This window comes from Myotis brandtii, unplaced genomic scaffold (genome assembly GCF_000412655.1).
Source record: "Myotis brandtii unplaced genomic scaffold, ASM41265v1 scaffold199, whole genome shotgun sequence".
In the NCBI taxonomy this organism is placed as follows: domain Eukaryota; kingdom Metazoa; phylum Chordata; class Mammalia; order Chiroptera; family Vespertilionidae; genus Myotis; species Myotis brandtii.
Window position 1 is genome coordinate 4,344,087 of NW_005357414.1, and position 6,000 is coordinate 4,350,086.

A 6,000-nucleotide genomic window follows, 5' to 3' on the forward strand; every position below is an offset into this window, starting at 1 on the left:
ACCTCAGGCTATCCCATACAAGTCATTATCAAATGCCTACTGGGTTCTACCTCAGTCTGTGAAAGATGGGTTTCTGGCTGGGGAGTCTGGTTGGTGAGAGAAAACCCCTCAACATCTCTGGCCAAAGATAAATGTTGGGAGAAAATGGAGCAAAAAGAAGAGTCCAAGGAGGGCTACAATCTAAGAAGAAATGGGAGCTAGAATGGCTCCCGCCCTTTTACGGATACCAGGGTGGGAAATCTAACAGATATTTCCTATCAGGGAAAATATCTTTCTTTAAAGGGCAAGCTACTTTTCTTTCAGAATGACCAGAGGCAGGGGGTGGGGTGAAGGTCAGGATAACTTCATAGTCCTTCCTACTAGTAGTTGTGAACGTCTCTGGGTAAACACAGGTGGTTTCCCTAGAGTTACCTTCTTCTTTCCCTCCAGGTCTTCATGGTCCTGCAACTTCCTCCTCAGCTGAACTTGGAGAGGCATCTTCTGGAAAACCTGCTGGCATCTGATTCATTTTCTGGTTGCCCAAACAGATGCTTTTACCCAGTGGCCTTGATAGAGACACCTGTTTCCTGTTCTAGCAAGTCATAAACAGGTAGAGAGACCAAAGCCATTTGTCCTTCCACAAATACTTGGGAGTCTGGGGTCACCTCACTAAAGTCCAATCTCCATGATGCTTCTGAGAGGTCACTGCAGAGGACCTGTTTGGCAGTTGTTCCCTCTCCTCCCAACTTCTCCCCTCAAGGGCTACATAGCTAACAGACTCAGACCCATTGTCTAACAGGCCCAGTCACACTCCTAAACCCTCACTGTTAGGGTTGCCAGCCTGGTGACAGATGTGAGGTCTGTGCCAGATGTGAGGCTGATGCCATATGGCACTGTAGTTCATAAGGTCTGAAGCTGCTGCCACTGAGCTGTGGCAGAATTAGTGGGGAGATCCTTGCATTTTAGCCCCAATTCACCTGTCACTGGAAGAGGCAGTGAGGGGGAACTGTAGCAATGAGATATTCACAAGAGCTTGAAGGAGTTGTCATGTCACTCCAAATAGCCCTGGGCACCCCAGCTCCCACCCTCCACATACCACACCGAATATTTCTGAGGGAGGCAGAGACAGAGATTGTTTGAGTTAGAGCAGAATAGATGAGAAATGGAGGAAAAGGGCCAGAGAGAGCCAAGAGGGAGGGAAGAGGCAAGGCCAGGCAGAGAAAACCAGACAGAAGCAGAGAAATGAGACAAGAGGAGGGCCTTTGAGACAGTGAAAAAGAAAGGATGGGCTTGAAGAAGGCAAGCCTGACAGAGAACTTGTGCCCACCAACTCTAGCTTTTAGGAGACCCACTCCAGTGATTCTACTGTTCTCTAAATGTCCTTGAGCTGCCCTCTCTCCTCAGGTTCCTGCTACTGGGAAAGGGCCACATGGTAACGAGAACCTTCTGGTATCAAGTTCTTTGGGGAGGAATACTGCAATTATGCCATACCAACAGCATGATGGCATCCTCCCCATTTCACAGTTGGGGATGTGACGAGAAAGGGGCAACTGAAGCAGCCTGAAAAAGAGACCCAGGCCACTGTCCTGACTTAGGCCCATTGCCCAGCCACCAGAGGCTCTATTTTTCTTGTGAAAGAGAATGAGATCTAGAGGAGAAAACAAGAAGATGAGAGCATTCCAGATGGCAGGAGGGAATGGTCATGATGGGAAAAGTGGAGTTGGCAGGGAAGGATGCTGCAGGCCTGAATTCCTCCCCTTGGTGAACACATCTCTCTGAGGCCAAGCTGGGCTGCAGAGCTCAGGCACAGAATGCTAAGCCAGGAGAGAGTCCCTGGCCACCTAGCTCTCTCTTCTCTTGAATCCTAGCCACTAGTCTGCCAAGGGCTGAACTGTAAACAAGGCTTGGAGGCTGGATAGGGAGAGCAGGTATGGGCAGGAGCTGTTGAGACTATCCCAACAAGTAGCTACTTCCAGCAGCCAAAGACCCAGGGCTCAAACAGCGGCACTCTGGGGGGATGTTTGGCAGGCAGTGACTGCACAGGACTCTGGGCAAAGCCTCCTGAAGCCAAACGAGTGCTTACTTGGCTGGCTGACTGTGCCATTTCCCTCTTCTCTGTGAGGCTACCAGGCATGGATGGCCTGGACTACAAGCCTGGGATGCCCCCAACTCCTGACTTTGGTCAAACAGCTGGAGAATCTCAGAGTTGGCAGGGATCTTGAGCGTTATTTACTTCACTGTTGTCCACCCTCTATTGACATCCAGAAGTAGCAGGGGAAGGCTTTCTAGAGGAGGACTGCAGCTGGGTACTACAGAAGGGGCCAGATTTGGGCAAGTAGAGAGGGAGAGCACTGAGAACAGGCCCAGAGACAGAAGGGGAGCAGAAGGGCTGCGGCAGGAGGCATGAAAACAACAGCCTGAGTGGTGGGGGAGGGGCTGCTGAAGAGAGGTTAGCTGGGAAACAAGAAGCTGGAGCCAGCCCAGGGAGACAGTGAGTGAACCTTTTCTCAGCTTCCTCTTCTCATGTCTGGCTCTGCTAGGGCATAAGGTCCTCTTCCGAGTACCCCCCTTGGTGAACTTGTGAGGAGAAAGGCAGGCCAGTCTAGTCATAGCTGGACAGAGACAGATACATCTATCCCGTTGTTTTGCCTAGATGCCCATTTCCCCCCCCCCCTTGCCTGAGATCATGCAAGTATTATCTGAAGCCTAGGCACCATGCTGACCTCCTGTGAGGGTGCAAACAGGAGCAACCCTCAGCTTCTGCCCTGTGCACCATCTCCAAGCTGTCCATCCAAGAGTTGGGGCAGGGCAGAAATCAGGCTAAGAAGCAACTCAACAAAAGAGGTCATGTGAGCAGAGGCCTGGTAAACTCATGTCACCCCATCTGGAGGTATTCAGAGATGCCAACTACACCCTGAGGACAATGAGACACCTTCTATTCTGCCCAATTGCATCTTCCTGCTGAGAATGAGGAAGGAATTATAAGGTGTTTTCTAAAGAAAAGATAAGATCTTATGGGATCAGGAAAGGGGGAGCAAGGTTGATGAACCCTCCCCCTAGGAATAAAAGCCAAGGGCAAGAGCAGGTGCTGAGTTACTATCTCAGAGGGCATGAGTCAGTACCCAAACACTCATGGTGCTAGTCAGGACTCCCTGTCTGTTTCCTGAAAGTGAGTAGCATTAAAATTGCCAACTTCAAAGGGCCTGTGGCCTTGTGTTCAGATGAGGATGGGGGTGAGGGTGGTAAGAAGACTGAATCCTACTCTGCAACTAGGCTGGGGAGAGACAGGATTTAAAGGGATCTTGACAACCTACAGACTCCCTAGTCAGCAACACAGATTCAAAAATTAACCCCAGACTTAACTCACTAAGGTAAGAAAAGCAGACTCAGGGCTTTTAGAAAGAACCAAAAAGGGTAAGAAAAAATGATCCCCCTCCCTCCAATCCTTAGTTTCCCAGAACATTCTATTAACCAGAAAAGCCCTTCCCCAAACATTCAGGTTTTTGCATTACAGTAATTATATTTTTTTCAGTGATTAAAACCCACAGAGCTGGGACTCTTCCAGAATAATGCAAGCTCTGTTCCCATCTTCCTTCTTGTAAGGGGAACAAACAGGATAGTCCCTTGTTGTGAGTCACAGCCTCATTCCAGCAGCTTTTAGATTGCATTCATTCATATATGCAACAAAATTTAACTACGCATCTACTATGTACCAGACACAGTGCTGGATACTCAAGATATGAAGGTAAATAGGCCCAGTCTCTCCCTTCAGAGAGGTGCAGTCTGAGGTAGGGGCAAGTATGTAAATAGACAAATATAAAACCATGTGTCAACTGGCACCAAAAGAGGCAGCAGAGGATGCTATGGGAGCACAGGGGGAGGGCCTGTCTCCTGCCCCCCATGACTCCCAGAAGCAGTGTTGAAGGGAATAGAAGTCCAGCAGCTAGAAGGCAGAGAAGGACATTCCAGTAAAGGAATGTCAAATATGACAGCAAAAATAAAGAAGATTCCGTAAAGAGGGAAACCTCTAGGTATTAAGCCACTGAAATTAAAAGAAGAAATCATAGAACACATTCAGGGATCATTTAAGGAAAACTTTCATTTCTGGTTGCAGGAGTGAGGACAGAGGACTTGAGTTAGCCACTGGCCCCTTTGTGTGGCCGTGTGAGATAATGCAATGCACTTGGTGCACTCAGAAGAGGCTACAGAGATAACCAGGGACACAGCTCAGCACTGGGCTTACCAGTCACACATCCTATGCACCACTCAAAAGTTATACATGGAAGGCCCCCTCTCACATTACAGAAAGAGGCAGGAAGGGTAGACGACCAGCAGATGCACTGAGATCCAGCCATGGCAATGAAGACCAAACCAAGAAGCTCACATGCCGCGGGTTATGCCCACATTGAAGAGAATCCATGGAAGCCAGCTCTATGACAGGGTTAGGGCAAACAGTGGGAAGTTACAAACAACCCTACTGCAGTATCAAATGTGAGCAGGAAGATCCCCTGGGGGCATAGCCACATTCACAGGGGCCAGCCTGAAGAAAGAAGGGGTGAAAATCAATAGGCACAACAATGCTACTAATGTATCAGCTGCAGTTCCTGCTCCTGAAGTCCTGGCCAAGAAACAAGCCCCCTCCTCCTCCCCAGGAGGTGGAAAGATGGCTTTGCTCCGCATTGCAAGGCTCTACAAACTTTTTAGAAAGTAATTCCTAACAGGGATACTCAGATAGAACCATAATGACAGATTAACAACTAAACGCCAGCAGACCAGACACTTGTCTAATTAATAAAACTTATAAAGCAGAACAACTTACTGATGTTACAGGCAGGGCATTTAGTACAACAACAAAACCCAAATCCATGCAGAATACTCCATGTTCTCTAGGAAGCCCTTTCTCTTACAATCTGCACAATCCCTTCTTTAATGCAAATGGATGCCAAGGAAAGGAGAAAACATTGCAGAGCTCCAGGCTCCTAGAGCCCAACTGGGGAAGGCAATGGCTCAATCTCTGCCTCTTGAGCCAATCTGCCAAGGTTAGTTCCGACCTGGGCTTTACTAGATCTGGGCTACAATCCCAATTCTGGTAAGTTATTTAACCTTTTGGGCCTCAGTTCCCGCATCTATAAAATGGGACTCTCTATATCACCTACTTCAGAGCACATAAAGATTAAATATGCAATGTTAAGTGCTCAATCAATAATGACTATTAGCAATTATTATTATCATTGTTCTGTTTAGGCACCTACTAATAATAGGACCTGCTGTCTTAATATAGCCCACAGGGTTTGCCTTTCTCCGCAAAATGTAATGGGGATGATTTGAAAATTGGTTCAAATTTCTTTGGATCTTGGGCCAAGACTTTAGACTTACAAAATAAAATAAGTTTTGCTGTGGGGAAAGCAAACTCTATTTGTCTACTTCATTAAAGACAGCTTCTTATCCTATTTCTAGTGGTTAACAGCGGGGATGCTGAAGTAAGACTGGGTAGAAATCCCAGCTCTGCTTCTCAGTAGCTGTGAGACCTTGGGTTTGTTCACCTCTCAATTTTTACGTCAATTTCCTCATCTGTAAAATGGGGATAATACCAGGATCTACCTCACAGGGTTGTTGTGAATATTAAATATGATAATAATGCATGTAAAGCAGGTAAAACTATGCTTGGCATACAGAAAGCACCGAGTGTATGCCAGATACTGTTCTTACTGTATACAAATTCTTATTATACTAGTAAACTCACCTTTGTGATTTCAGATGCCCCCATCACTTGAATTTTACACAGCATAAGAAAAGAAAGTGACAGGTATGCACCTGCATATTCCCACTTGCCAAGGTTTTCATTTTCCTTTTTCTTTTCTTTTTAAATAAGTAATGCACCACCTCATAGGGTGGGCTTGTTTCTCAGCCCAGGGAACGCTGACGCATGCATGTGAGGGCAGGCCAGCCAGGGTGCCGCGGACCTAGAGAGGCTAAGGCACTGGGAGAAGGTACCTAGAAGGCCCCCTCCCCCTTTCAAGA

At 47.4% G+C, this 6,000-nt stretch overlaps 1 protein-coding gene across 6 annotated transcripts in view; it reads right to left on the minus strand.

The window, feature by feature from the left end:
* Nucleotides 1-6,000, minus strand: part of FRMPD3 (FERM and PDZ domain containing 3) — a 127,986-nt gene that overhangs the window by 80,715 nt on the left and 41,271 nt on the right. The gene's annotated exons all lie outside the window — the stretch shown is intronic.